This window comes from Rhipicephalus sanguineus, chromosome 2 (assembly GCF_013339695.2).
Source record: "Rhipicephalus sanguineus isolate Rsan-2018 chromosome 2, BIME_Rsan_1.4, whole genome shotgun sequence".
Taxonomy (NCBI): Eukaryota; Metazoa; Arthropoda; class Arachnida; order Ixodida; family Ixodidae; genus Rhipicephalus; species Rhipicephalus sanguineus.
The window spans coordinates 62095495-62111581 of NC_051177.1; the positions used below are offsets into that span (position 1 = coordinate 62095495).

The 16087-nt window shown below is 43.8% G+C and overlaps 1 protein-coding gene across 1 annotated transcript in view; it reads right to left on the minus strand.

Annotated features, from left to right (window-relative positions):
• Positions 1-9566: 9566 nt before the first annotated feature.
• Positions 9567-16087, minus strand: part of LOC119383093 (leucine-rich repeat-containing G-protein coupled receptor 5) — a 129733-nt gene continuing 123212 nt past the window's right edge. The window contains exon 18 of the mRNA XM_037651085.2: positions 9567-15624. The gene's annotated coding sequence lies outside the window, so the exon portion shown is untranslated. The remainder of the gene's footprint in view (positions 15625-16087) is intronic.

Genomic DNA, 16087 nt, shown 5'->3' on the forward strand with positions numbered 1-16087 from the left:
ACCACTCGGGGTATTCAGGCGCGCTGGCAAGGCTGAGCATATCCTTATGTAGTATAGTATAGTATAGTATAGTATAGTATAGTATAGTATAGTATAGTATAGTATAGTATAGTATAGTATAGTATAGTATAGTATTAGAAAGGTGGTGGTGTCAAAGGGAAGTGAGAGTGAGGAGGAGAGATGTGAGGGTAAGAGGAGGGAAAAGAGGACGCGAGAACGAGAACAGAGAGAGAGAGAAACAGATAGAAAGAAATGAAAAAAAAGAGAGATAAAAGGCCAGAGACCGACTACACAGGGAGAGAGAGAGAGAGAGATAAAGAATCAAAACATAAAAAGAAAGAGAAAGAGATAAAAGAGAGGAAAGGGAAGAAAGAGAGCAAAATACAAAAAGGAAGAGAACCAAAAAGTTCGAGAGAGAAAAGGATATAAAGCAACATACACAGAAAAGAAGATGGAAAAGAAAGAACGCATCACGATGTATAGTACAGTATAGCAACGCATCACGATGTATAGTACAGTATAGCAACGCATCACGATGTATAGTACAGTATAGCAATTAAGTATAGTTTGCCGTGTGGCGTAGGAAAACTACCATCTTCATGAACAGGCACACGCTCCCTTCGTTATTTTCTTCATCTTCGGCCTCTTCTTCTTCTTCTGCTTCTAGTCCACCAGCTCTGCTGTGACCCATCCTGCGCAACTTTGTGCAAGCTGGGCTCATTTTTCTTTTTTTTTTTTTTGGCTACGGATTTTCTTCCACATTGTCACATCAGTTTATTTTCACCGTAACGGCTGGCAAATCGCAGAAGTCGGGTTCTGTTGTATGCGAATTACCTTTTTCTCTTTAGCGATGTACTATACAATGTAAAGTGTACAAATCCTTTGGATCACTTATGAGGGTTATGAATGACTCCCTGCTGCAAAGGAATATCGGTATGGTCTAGCCTCGTATAGCTGCACAATACTCAACGGCCTAGGCGAGCAAAGTTAACTACCTGGAACCGACAAAGTGCAGACTAATATTTGGTTCTTGGTACCGGTAAAAATCGCGTTATAACCGAAATACTGAAAATAAAAAACAGGTACGCATTGAAGAAATACAATTTCAAGGAACATTTTCATTTAACTCAGCAAAAGAAACTAGAAGAGAGATGAACACAACAGAACCCGTAGTTTGGGGTGGTTTCTATTTAGGAATTTGAAGGCTTGTGTGCTATTTAATTGCGTTCAGAGAGGCTAGCAGTGTTAGCCAGGGGCGTAGGCAGAAATTTTTTTCGGGGGGGGCACCTCCTTGATCTGTAGTGGGGACGAGCAGGCAGATGTGGTCGAGTGTCATTTTCTGCTCTGTATGCTATGGCAAAAAAAAATTTCGGGGGGGGGGGCACGGGCCCAGGTGTGCCCTAACGTGGCTACGCCCCTGGTGTTAGCCTATTTTATTGCTTATGTCGACCATTGCAGTGATGTACCTTGTGTATACTTGCTAAAATCGTAGCTACGAAAATCAACAGAAGTAGAAACACGATATTTAGTGAGCAAGCAATCTTCCAAATGCTAGCCAGCGACTTTCTCCGGATGCACACAACTTGATGCACCTTCTGCGCGTACTCACTTTGACGTTCAACTTACAACGAAAGCTATTTTACTGCGACAGAAGCAGTCGCAATCGAAACTGGGCGCGTAATAACAATAATTTGTGGTGGGTCGCATGCCAAAACCACGATATGATTGTGAGGCACGCCGTAATGGAGGGTTCCAAAAGTCTCGGCCATTTATATTGTGCACCGAAGTAACTGAGTACGCTCGTCCGTCTAATAAGTGGTTAACCAAGCTACCGTGCGTGGCTGGTATGATGTCGAGGACATCAAATGAAAACGACGGTCACTATTCTTTTTTTTTTTCTTTTTTGAGTAGGCATGAAAAACGCAATTGAGGCATCTGCCGGCGTGCGAACGTGGTGGGTGGCATGGCACTGAGCGGGCGTTGAACATATTCAGTTGCACATACAAAAGGCTCAACGTCTTGCTACTTCACGAGAAGCACAACCGTTCAATATCACGTCGGCCGGTAGACAAACTATTGATGGAGGCACTGTCAACGTAAAAAAAAAAAGCATGCGAAGGCGCCACCTGATATTCGCCGCTGTAAACCGTTACCTCACTATAGCGCAAATATTTTAGCTGCCTGGCAACCTTTTCGACATTTTATTCTTGTTTTTCTGTCTCTTTTTTTGCCAGGAACGTTCTCTTAAACGCCGTTGACGTTTGTGTGACGTTCCTCCGCCTACGGGTTGACAGGCTGTCGGCGCTGGAAGCCCGCTCGTTGAGATACCGAAGAGCCGTCGCCGGCAGAAAAGCTGAGCGAGCGCGTTTCTTCTCGTTCACCAAGGCACGTTGTTATTGTTGAGTGTTTGTGTCCTGATCTCGCTAGTTGGCACAACAGCATGGTGCTCGAATTCGTTTAATATTTGCGAACACGGAAGGGGCCAGACAAATTAATGCGATATCCGGACTACATACATGTCCATACAGATGGCTCCAGTGTACCAACATCTTCAACTTCAGCATTTATTGTACCGCACCTCAAGGTACAAGATTCATTTAAATTATCTCGCGTGACATCGTCTACAAAAGCTGAACTATTCGCTATTCTAAGTGCTGTAAAATTTATCAGTTCTGTAAGAGATGCTCAGAAATGGTTAATTTTCAGTGATTCGCAGGCGGATCACTAACAGCACTAACATCACTCGCAGCACTAACATCACTCTGTAGCACAAAAGCAAAAACATATAATAACAGTCTGATCTACGAGACACTTAAAGAGCTCATCAAAGGCATCATGAAAGGCAAATCAAAGGCATCATGAAATAATGTTCCAGTGGATACCGGGACATTGCAACATTGCTGGCAACACAGCAGCTGATGAAGTAGCACGACAAGCACACCGCAAAAATGATATCGTTTCTATTCCAATATCGAAAAATGAACTGCGAAGCATTTTAAAGACAAAGTCTTTCAATATGTGTAGAAATACGTGGTTCGACGAAAATTCTAAAAGCTGTGATTTATACCATGTAGATCCACTAATCGAATTTGAAATTCCGTTATCTTTAGACAGAAGTGTGGAAACCCTTATTCACCAATTAAGGCTAGGCACTGCCTACACCAAGCATTTTTTACACAAAATTGGCTGCGCTGAAACTCCTGAATGTGATTGTGGATTTGTAGATGAAGACATATATCACCTCCTTCTAGGATGCCCACAGCACGACGCACCGAAACGCCGACTTAAATCATCGTTAATGACATTAGACCACAGACCACTAAGTTTAAGGAAACTTTTGGGCCCGTGGCCAACAAGAGGTTTACAGAAGTGTGCTTTAAAAGCACTGAAAATTTTTCTTGAAGATAGTGGCATTCTTGGCCATTACTAGCGCATTTAAGCTTTGTTTTGTTTTAACGGCACAGTGTATATTCATGTGCGTGTTGACTATTTTTGTCTTGGTTATGTTATGCAACGGTTGCTCTTCATTTTTTTTTAAACATCACCGTAGATACACTTATACGTGATTTTTGAAAGTGTTGATTTGACTGTTATGTTATGTCTTGACTGCTACGCTAAACTGTATATTGTATGTACTGCGGGTTAATTGTGATTAGAAACGACGCTATGTACTTTGTTTATGGACCCTATGTGCTCCAAGAGCTAAGGAGTAGCCGGCGCCTTATTTGTGCGCCAACATCTCCTCTCATGACGTCGATAAAAAAAGGAAACATCCCTAACCTCCAACTAAATTTTATTACTGCCAACATGACATAGATACGCAGAATATTTGCCACATATACGGGTGGTCGTATAACTTATGCGCGTCGTAAATCTTGTACGAATCGATGAAGTGTGATTGATTGATTGATTGATTGATTGATTGATTGATTGATTGATTGATTGATTGATTGATTGATTGATTGATTGATTGATTGATTGATTGATTGATTGATTGATTGATTGATTGAAATGCCTTATTGGGCTGAATGAAGGTAGAGCTGTGGTACTGGGGCTGTTGGGTCTTCAGTCCGAGGTGCCCGTGCCCTATGCCTTCAGTTAGCTTGGTCGATCAAACGTATAATAGCAATCCGCATCTCAGCTGTAGAGCGCAGCCTCCCACTGCACCGGTGTAGGGTTTGGCATGGGTGGTGATGATGATGATAGTATAACAGGTTTCGTACCTACGCTGGGTGATTGGCCAAGAAGGGAGTAGCTAAATTTTTATTGGCTATCCTGAGATATTACGTAACGATGAAAATGAAAAAAAAAGAACTTATAGAGAAGAAACTACACATATTGTACAATTATTGTATCAGAACAGACAATCCTGACAAGACGAAAATTATCATCTACATGCTTGCGCTCGTGTATATCAAAATTTTAATTCAGCGGCCTTCCGAGCCAAGGCCACGATATTACTATGAGGCCGACCGTAGTGGGGAACTCGACATTAATTCTGACCTCGTATGGATCTTCAACGTTCAGTTCAGTGTAAGTGCACGGGTGCTTATTTGCATTTCGCCTTCATCAAAATGCAGCCGCAGTGTCCAGCAATCGAACCGGCGTCCTCGAGCTTGCGGCAGCGCCACACCTTACTCGCCAAGCTATACCAAGGCGGGTCGTCACCACAGTGCGTACGGTTCGACTCTCGCATGGTCGTGGCAACATCGCTCACTAAGGATCATCGCGACACTAAGAAGTCATCAATCCCAAAAATCTGTTTTTATACTTTTTGCAACCCAACTGGCGCAACAGTCAACCACTTTGGTGTCTCTCGTACGCGGAGTTGCTTCGGGACGTTAAATCCACTAAATCAATCATAAGATCGTTCCTGGCGCAGCACTGTAGTACAATCCCCTGCTATATCATTGTAAGGGCGTTGCCCTCCAACGTGACATAACCTCGTTAATTCGCGATTAATCGTTTTATTGCGTCATCGACACTGCCGCTTTCCTTTCACTATATCGTTTTCCCCCACGTTCTGATGGCATTCTCCTTTTTTTTTTCCTTTTCCCCGTTTTACGTTTATGCTTCTTGATGCCTCATCCTTTTCTACGCGATCCTTTCGCACGCTTCCTGCTATCGTTTTCTATCTCTCTCTTTTTGCTTCTTCTGGCTCTCACTTTCCTTTTAAACACTTCTTCTACTCACCCTTCAAGAAAAAAAAAAACTTTATCTGTGTAGAGCGGTCATGCCATTTGCGGCATGATACTTTTTCTAAAAAAGAAGTTACGCTGCTCCCTCGATTCCCCTTTCCCCTCTCCTTCAACTGACGCGCCTGGAGTGAGCACGCGATAGGGCTTGTTTACGTCTTTGCGCTCGGCTGTTGGAACCCTGCCAAGCGTAACGCGACTATGGGGGAAACTTTCCCTTGGTTAAACCTCTCTTTCCCTGCCGAGATAACTCGACCGACGAGTGCAGCAGAACGCCTACTGCAACACCTTCCCTTTCCCCCTTCTATCCCTTTCTCCCTCCCTTCCTCCCTGAGAACCGTTGCGTTCCGCCTTAGCCCCGAGGCTCGAGTTCGTCGCTTCTTGTTCCACTGACGTCCACGTCTTATTTCTTGCGCTTTTTCGGGGTTTTGCGCGCGGTCGTCGTTCCGGAAAACAGCGTGCGGCCACGTGGTGACACAAGCTCCCCGAGGGAGAGGGAATTTTCTCGAGAGGTCGTTGACATCTAGTTTACGCGCTCACCGTCCACCTGCTTAGTGATGGAGAGCCGGGAGAGCGCTCACTCGTTCTCTGCTTATTCTATTATAGCATCAGCAATTTACGCGAGCATTGTGCATAGAATAGTGATGTAAATCCGTGAGGGTGCGTGTGCGTACATTCGTGCTTAGAAGGGTGAAGCATTATAGAAAGGAAAAGTTTCAGTTGCTTCCTTTTTGTAATTGAGAGTCATGAGAAGGTGGCCGTTGCATGTGTATTTTCTGAAACGTCATTATACTTGTTAGTGATGGTTCATGGGAACTTCAGCAGCACAGAAAATACAAGCTCGTTCGTTCAAGTCGTACTTTAAGGACATATAATAGCATGAAGTGATTCTCGGTCGAGCGGGAGAGCGTCAACTAGGTTGCTACTTCGACAAGACACGCCGTGCTGTGGGCCGCGTATAGGTGGCTTGCACTGACGTCACTGAAAGCGCCCTGTTGGAGCACCGGCATGTGGAGATGGGACGTTTCCGACGCCACATTAATGTTATCAAAACGTCACATGCACGTTCTTTCATTATTCACGCACAGAGATGTTGCTGCCGCGTCGTTTTCACATAGACGCAGCTTGTTTGTCATCAAAGCCGCCATCGTGGAGTCCCACTTCCTTTCAGAAGCTGCGTCCATGACGTCACGTGCAAGCCATCTGTAACCGCACGAGGCAGCAAGGGGATATACTGTTTCTCATAAAAGCAGTTCAGCTGGTAAAGATGTGAAGGAGCTACTCTGTTGAAATACGTGGAAGATAGGTTTTTATGTATCAGAAAGAGGCTCCAAACTTGCTTCCACTATTTCCACGCACCTCGTAGGCGGAAATGGAGCGCTGTTACCTTGACAGCGGACACCAACTGCTTCCGCTTCCGATGTACGACTTGCTGGAGATTTTTAACGTGATAGCGTTAAAGAGTTTGTTTAGCAGAAATTCCTGTGTCAGCGTCGGCGTCGTTGGCTGTGAGCGAAAAATTATCTTATCCGTGACCGAAAAATCGATAAAGATGCAAATAAAATAAATAATAAAATTCTTAGGGTTTCAGTGAGAATCGAACCCAGGCCGTCTGCGTGGAAAGCAGGTGTTTTACCCCAGAGGCACGCTATTGCTTGAAGCTGCTTCGGGAAGAAAAGCGCTATATGAATATCATGTAGTGGAAGGAGTCTCCTTAACGCATCTAATATTGCGTGGCAGAAGCGTGGAATCGCGCCAGGTGTCAAAACATGTGAATTGCGCAGTGAGTGGGTGTTTTAAAGGCCCACCCATTGCAAAGCGCTCGGACATATTTAATCAGCAGCAGCAGCAGCAGCAGCAGCAGCAGCAGCAGCAGCAGCAGCAGCAGCAGCAAAACCATCAACAAAGTGAACAGCTGCGTAGGATCGACGTTGTCTTACGGACGCGTAGTGGGCCCTTCGCTGATTCACAAAAGGAATAATTATGGCGTAGTGGGCACTTAACAACTTTATTTGCTGTAGGCATTCTAAGATACTTTGAAACGGCCAACGTTAGGCGCACAGTCGTTCGTTTCCTTACGGCACGGTTGAGGCATGCACCGAGAACCGAAGCCAGGCTAGCAATTGAGAAGGCGCTGCGCATGGGGCCCGATTAAAGTATCGCGTTCTACTCTTGAAGGCGAAGCTCAAGCGTCCTCCAAATTTTCTTTTGTTTTTTTTTTTTTCGACAGAATTGTGCGCCCACCTCTTCAGGCATATGCATTTGGAATATCAACTCGAAAGATATGTCGACGCTTCCGTTCGTATTTTATGCGCGTGAGTGAAAGGGAACACGGATCACTGATACGAAAGCGCTGTTGACGACCCTCCCCCTCCTCGTTGGAAAGCGTAACATAGAGCGACCTTACTACATACTGCAGTGACGGGTGACTCGCCACCACGTGGTGCTGGATAACGCCGAGCTCCATTCATTTCTCCACCAAATCGATAACCGTAGATCAGGAGGAACGAGTTGGCGATCCACTGTTTCGTCGCACACACTCGCGAACAGAGTGAGCGAAGAACGCGACGTCTAGGGCTGAAGTGCCCATATCCGATTACTGTGTTAAATCATAACCATCCTGTGCAGTGTGCACGCGTTGGGTCCACTTGAAAATTGTGGTAGCTCAAGCATTTTTTACATGTGCAGCAGAACCCAAAATTGTAAGCGCGTTTTGCGAATACAGGCCCTGAAAATTATGTATGCATTTCAGCCATGCAGCGTTACCGTTGCGCTCTTTTCCAAGAAGAACGGTTGATAATGCCCTTTCCCTACAGTATCTTAACTCTGCCATTAAGAATCATATAATTCTTCATTAGAAAGGTTCGGCACGTACGACATCGCGATTGCAGATATTGCGTGTAGTCTTACCACGTTCATATTTCTTATCTTTATCACCGTCGTCATCAACTACCGCTACTTTCGGTCGTCTTTTCTGTTGCTCTACAAAAGAAACATTTTGGTCCAAAAGTTTGTCGTCCATCAGCTTGCATGGACACACCTTCCCCCGTAAGAACTAACTTATCTGATTCTATATCATACTGATGGAAAACTAACCCGCCTAACCAGAATGCTACTTTGAAACTTTGTTGCTGCGGTATCAAAATACAAATGAAAAGAAACGCACAGCAGTGATTTGCTTTTGTATTTATGTTCTTAAGCTGGTTCGAGCTTTTCAGGGCGTATCAGTCAAGAAGTACATCCATCACACTATCATTTCTTTCACATGCGAAATGTTTGCGCTACAATGTTCACAGTAAGATGTAATGGCGAATAAGTTAACTCGTTTTCTTCGTCATTACGTGCCAGTTAAGTATGCATACGCCTTTGCCTTTGAAGTAAATCACTTTCAAACACTTTGTCTTTGCCTGCGTGTCAACAAGATGCGCCGCAAACAGCGCATACATTCTTCCATAAGAAGGCGGCATCCACATCACTGATCAATTTCAAAGTAAGGATGGTGCAGTCGGTCTCGGTTGCGCATGCCTTTACCACATTGTCGCTGCTTTGTAGATCACGGGTACTTACCTTATTTGCGCGTTATGATGTTAACTGCCTGTTGAGAAATATGCAAGTTGTACTTGTTACTTTTGTACTAGCATAAACATCCCTGCTTCTTATAAAAGCATGTCGTATTTCGCGCTAGTGAAATCCTCCAATTTATCCACACGTACATTCGAGCGAATTTGGAAAGTCCGATGGTCGCAAGTTCGCTCTCTGCCAACGGCAAGTTGTCTTTTCGTGCACTTTACTTTTTTAATGTCTATATTACAATTGTAACAATGCACTTAAAACAGTACGATTAATGATGCCCCCTATACCTTCCTTGGCTTCGTTATCCGCTAATCTTCATTAAGGTTGTGTCAAAGAAAGAAACAAGCCCTCGAAAATTCCCTTCCTTCCACCAGTGTCTTCAAGCCATGTGTAGGAACCTGCAGCGCTCTGAGCGCGGCTTCGATAACGTACGCTAGTATGTCTTACTTGCTTTCCTTATCGTCATCAGTGGCATTGCTCGCTGTACTGGCATTTCGGTGTGCTCTTCTGTGTAAGTAACGCTTAGTTACTTTACGAGATCAGCTACGAGTGAGGCAGCCACTGAGTGGCGTGTTCGAAGAGAACCCTTAGTTGTGAATGAAAATATACGAGAAGGGTGAAATGCCTAATTAGGAGCCGGCATACTATAACATCAGGAACAATACGTTGTTCACTGTTCACGAATTTTACAGCAGGTCATGTTCAGATTTGTTCTCCTCAAAGTTTAGACAGCAGGCATTCGTGGCGGGCATTCGTTTACAAAGTAAGCATCGACGACGGATTGTTTTTTTTTTTTTTTTTTTGCAGAGCAAGAAAAAAAAAGACGTTTATTTCGTTTGTATATATTACAAGTGGGTCTGTATGCTCAAAACATCTAAGCACATCAAAATGGCACTGAATACGCAGTGTTCGTATAATACAAGAGTGTATAATGGCAATATGCTCGCGCGTTATATCACAGTCCAACACACACGTTTCATTGTCAAGTATAGACCACAGGACCGAAAGCCTTGCTAGCGTCGCGATCTTCGTTCCACAACAGACAGAGAGACAGCCTGAATTCATTTGCAATGTAGAGTCGTACAGATTAACTGATGATGTGCTCGCCTCCTGTGTAGCTCCCAGGTATAATTGCCGAGACAGATAAACGGAGAAGCTTTGTCATTTTTGCTCACTGACAATCAACTGAGCAAGCATTCGCTCAGACGCACCTTCTGCGCCGACAAATTCGGTATATGTATGTGTAAGTGGATCAGGTAATGTACAAATAGCGACCGTCAGTCAAACAGCTGCGGTGACGTCAATGTGGACGTCACCGCAACAACAGTGCAGTTGCAGTATATACATCCGACAAGGAAAGCAAGATCAATCTCGCCGCGAACATATCCTGAAAAAAATCACAAAAGTGATGCCTCCTCCCCCCTCCCATAAAAATGAATAAAAATCCAGTGACACCCATGCGTAGGCAGTGTTTGAAATGAGAGGTGATAAAATCCGCCTTCACGAAAAACAAAACAATGCAAATATCTAATACTGTGTGGATAACGCACGAAAGGTAACGAATTTCGTATACAGTGCCATAATTGTAAGTCTCTTATAATGATAAGGGTCATCGTTGAAATGAAGTGTCATCATTCGCTCACTGTATACGTCCTGCTTAGATGTAAAATGCTAGGTTTTTGAAACACTACACATAAACGTCACAGCAGCGTGATTCAGCGAGCTGAGGAACATGGTTCTTTGTACACTACATCGCATATACTTTGACTGATTTGACTGTAGTGCTCATGCTAGCTTCACGCGACGAAATGGGTGTAGAAGCCGCCAGCGTTTCCCAGTTTATATTGTAGAACTTCTCTGCTGGTTTGCCTTGTTTCCCAACATATCACTACATTGAACAAGGAAAGAGATGTGGTGCGAACTGTTCGTATTTCCGTAGATTTGCATGGCACCTAGAGCTACAGGTAATTCCAAAAGCTTCAAGCCTAAACAATCTTTTAATGGCGATAAAGATGAAACAGTTGTGTGACTTTACAATATAATCTTCCTTCACCTCAACGCATTTTTCACAACTCTGAGCTAGCATGCATGACTTCAAAAAGTAAGCTAGACTTTTTGTCTTCAAATTGTCCGCGGATTGAACTCTTCACATCATTATCAGCAATCGTTTTTTTTTTTTGTCTCGTAGATGTTTCTTCACCTTTGAGAAAACGTAGTAGGCAATGGGTGCCGGGTCTGTGCGGTAGTGTGGGTATCGACCTCCTCCTCGAAACTACGGTTTTTCGCTCCAGCCTTCGCAACGCTCAACGTGTCAACTAGAACTAGAGCCTTGTTATAGTGGCTTGAAAGGCCACTGCAGCGTTGTCATTCAGCAGGTGGATGTCATGATGGGAGACCCCTCGCCTTTTCTCATTTATTGCATCACGCAGTTCATGTAAACACGGGCGCAAATTTTAAACTCGTACGCAGGATATCCTAATAGATGGCACTATGTGCTTAAGGGGGTATTTGTGGGGTAGATCAACGAAAAAAAAACAATATTTTTTATTTCATTATTAGGAAGAATACACCCACTGAGGAGGAAAGCCGTGTTTTGGCGAGTGCGTAGGAGTGCTTCAAGCCATTTAAAAATGGCTCCGAAGACCGCGCCTCCTGACGGATGCGCGGGATCTTTTCCATCATTGTTTCCGCGTGTATGTATTTCTTATAATACCTATGGCTAGATCGGCTGAATGTCTTCACTTCCTACCGTTTTCATACGTTTTGATTGTATATCTTCCCACAACGTAGCAAAATTTACAGCCCGTTCTTATAGGTAGGGAATGATGCCAATAGCATGTGAAATAACCCTGCCAAATTTCACTGTTATACTTTTTTTAGTTCTTGAGAAATGGTGCATTTAATTTTTGACACCAGTCTAAAACTTGGAACTCGACCAGAAAAAAAGTAAGAAAAACTACAGGGTCGAAATTAAACAGAGTGAAGGCCACAAGCCTTCTTATTGAGCACGCGAAATTTCACAACGAAATATGGAAGACTTTCTGAGATATAAAGGTGAAACCAGGACAAACCGTTTACCCTAAAACACCCCGTTAAGTTGACCGTTCTGAAATCTCGCCGAATTTTAGATGTCAGGCCAGAAGCTTATGGAATTACCCGTTAACTTCGACTAGTTTCTTTCCGGGTTTTGTCAGCACATAAAGCTCGGGATGATACCCGACGCAGCGAGAATCGCTAAACGTGTATTCATTTATGTGTTATTAATATAATTTAAGCTAACGTCATCAAACGCAAAATTTGAAGCACGCATCTCTTAAATGTGGTGATAGATAAATCAAAAGCTACAACCCAAGACACTTTGATGGACCCCAGCTCGTGATAAACACAGGGGCCGCACGTTTCAGCGTCGTTGGTTACCCACCTGTACGGAGTGCTCGCATATATTTGTCATCAGTCGCAGACGTTAAAATGCGAGCAATGATAATTATTTCAATATGCTGGCCACTTTCCTAGAGATCAACTGAGGAAGAAAAGAAACCATCGAGGAAGTGGTTGCCTCGTAGTGCTAAATTTATATTTGTTGAGTGTTCTTGCAAGACGTTCATTCTGAGTTAGCCACAGACTCACTCCATCTCGAGAAACAAATCCCCTAGCAGGCTCGCCCGGTAAACATGAACTCCAAGACTTTCACGGTACGTTATACCTACTGCTAGACTTACGCAGTGTCATACTGTGGAAGCGACGTAATTTCACAGCAAAGCCTTGTGCGCCATTATTCAAGAATAATGAACGAACCTGATGTTTAGCACAGAGCAACGACACAGGACGACAGATGACACGAGTACATAGCTTCATAGATGCAGACTTTGTCGAAGCAAGAGTACTTCCCGCAAAAAAATAAAAATAATAATGGCTTGTAAATACGTATTACATTCCCAGTACTTGTCTGCGCACGCTGTGCTTTCGAGTCTTCTGTCGTCCTGCATTGTTTCTTGGCGCTGAATCTCGAAATATGCCGTATACAAACTATACCACCGGTCTGTTTTGTTCGGTAGGCAAGCCTCTACGCCAGGCACTCCGCAACCATAAAATTGCCGTGTTTAGTCCAGAACTAATACGTATTTGGTGCTTAGGTGCTCAAACCTTAGCTACTGCTTCAATTTTAACCAAGTCTACTCATATTTCTGCGCTTTAGTTCAATGTTCCATCATTTAAGCAACTATACTGTGTATAGCAGTCTGCTGGGCTCAAAGGGAAAAGACCAAATAAAAGCGCTCAAAATTTCAGTAGAAAATTAGCACATACATTTCGACTGGGAATCACCACACTAAAAGGCCTTTTTACAAAAGTTTAAATAACTCTATTTCTTTTCATGCGCTCGCATGAAACCAACGTTACCATGTCAACGAGCCAATGGCAATAGATTTGCGATGACGTGTTAACATAAGCATTACCGAAAACCTCAAACCTCGCCAACAGCGAGACGGCACCTTAGTGAATGCACCATCAGACTTTCAACGCCTGCGACGCCCGAAAAAGAATCTAGGCGCCTCCAGATACATGGATACATGAATGTACTGCGCATGTTAGTTTTGGTTGTAGCGCTCTCTAAATTAGCACGGCTGTGACAAATGGGACGCATCTAATGAGGAACAAAAATAAGTGGAGCGGAAGCCAGTGTAAAGTTCGTCATAAGTATAAGTGCACATCTCAGACACATCAGTAGAATTTTGGGATTCTTGAAAACTAATCCGAATGATGTAGGAATCTAGCAGCACTTAGTAACAGGTATCGAGAGACTGCTCAAGGAGGCTAAAAGTGCTGTAGACCAGTTGGCAACGCCCCGTGCTTTCTGTAACTTGGCAACATGAAAAGAATGTCCGTCGCAATGGACAAGTGGTGCCTGCACACTCAGCTAGAAATGCGAAAACACCAAAGACGAAAGACATACACCTTTCCAATCGGAACAACACACGTTAAACTTTAATAAAGTTTATGTCAGTAAAACTTGAAATGTGTAATAGTGATGGAAAGTTAAGCTCCCTGGCACCAGAGAGTGAACATTGGTTTCCTCAAGGAGGATTGTCAAAACGAAGTTGTCGAAATGTTGGTTGCGGACACATTGTCTGACTATTTTTAACCACTTCTAGCCTCCTCCTTTCTGTAAACCTGTGTCTTCTTCGACGTCAAGTAGGACAATAAGGAATGAACATGAGCTTGGCATTCATTACCATTAATTGGAGATGAAGCAGCGCCAGATCCTCGTCAGGAATGGTAGACCTGGAAATTCAGCTGACGACAGACCTCTGGCTTGCGAAGCGTGAGTGATTCACTGATTACTCGAAAAGCCTCGCAAACTAATTGACAGACATAACTGTCATTTCGAAACGCTTAAAAGAGAGGGCCAAAAAGCAGGGGCTTTTCTCGGCAAGGGGGTAATGACGGTTTCCTGTACATTATCTGAACTGTTTTTCTGGCATCCTTCCAACCGCTACAGTGAGCAAATGATGTCCAGCTGCTTACTTCTCAAATGCGCGTGTTTGCTGAATCAAGCGCGAGCAGCCGCCTCATAGCGCCCACGCTTATTATGATTATGCTAAACCAAACGGGTAGGCTCAAGGCTTAACACTGATTCAGTTTTACGCTTCTACGGGAACTTGACGAGGGATATGCGAGCATGCTGATTAATTAGACATCGCAGTGATGATGACTTCCGAATACAATCGGGTTACTTAATTCAAGATAAACCTAATACAAAGACGTTGCCAGGCTTGTTGACACTCCATCAGTCAACGTTCTTGACGGCAAAGACGTCTACGAGAACAGTGACGCAAAGCACACAGTGGACTGTTTCCTTCGTAAAAGAAACCGTTTACTCTGCCGCGCCATATTCCCGGCGATAGAGCGTGCTCAAATAGTGCGTATTACAGCGGTGTCGAGAAGCTAGATGACGAAGATACAGTGCACCGACATGCTGTGAACCCCAGACGAAGCATTACGTCATAATAAATCATGACAACACATTTCCTGCTGTATATGGTTCGAACGCAATTTTGGCCATGGAAAAGTATTTATACATGTATAAAACCAAGCGAACCCCTGTACACCCGCGGCAGTCATGTTACCCAGACAAAAGCGGTCATTCAGTGCGGCAGCACTAAAAACGAGTTCCATTTCAATACTGCAAAACGTTCAGCACCATCATTTCATAGCAAGCAGCTCTTATCACGTCGTTACGGACAATTGATTTGCCATTACATTACGTCGTTGCGAAACATCCCGACAGTCTCTCGTTGCTAGAGATCACCTAACGCCACAGCGCAAAACAACCTGCGTAAAAACAACCTGAGTTTTTCATACGTTGAACATGTAGCTAGTTCAAATTCTTAACGGGCTGAATTGCTTGGCATCTTCGATTTTATCAAACAAGTTCCAGCGCGCATTCAGGCGATACGACAGTGCATGGCACATCAATATAAAACATTTATCTCAAAACAAAGGCGTTTACGACCGACTGCTGCATGAGCTACGACCAATTATGGCAAGAAAAACACTACTTGCAATGCATCAGCCAAACAATAGCGAATGCCAAGCAAGGCAGGCTTCTTGATGAGGCCGGTGGTCTCCACGAATGTCCGAATCTCTAGCCACGCCGTCAAATAATCTATACCCTAATCCTTTACACAAAAAGTGGGCAATGAACGGTGTTACACGAAGCACAAATAAATAAGAGGTGTCCCGGTGTCGAGTTATGAATGCATATGTGATCCCAATGAAGTGAGCGTACAGATTGCACGCAAAGCTATATATACATCGAGTTGTCTTGTCTGCATGGAATGGTGCTCGATTCCCTGCTCTGTAAAAGAGAAAGAAAGCAAAAATATTGACGTTAGAGAAGGCAGCGTATACTTTAGATTGAGAGCGAGCATGTTTGTGCTTAGAAAACCATGGGAGGCGAGAACCTTGACTTATTTAGGGCTCAGGAAGTCGCAGCGAGTTCTTTTATGAACAAATCTAAGTTTACGTTGCTGTAGAGGTACCGTAGGCTTATCTCAGTTCCTTAGCCAGGCTCAGAGAGATGGTTTCACGGAGCAATTTTCAATGCGAAGCCGCATATGGCTAGTAAATGTGGCTTTCATAGGCGGTTTCTCGATCCGCATCATCGAAACTACTCTCCCGATATAAAATCCAGGAAAAAAACTCTATCGGTGCAAAATATCTCGTAAAACTACATGCAAGACGAAATAAAACCTATAACAATAATTGTGCTGAAAAAAAGCGTTTGTTTTTAGTTTCTGCGATGCGTGTTTATTTGCATG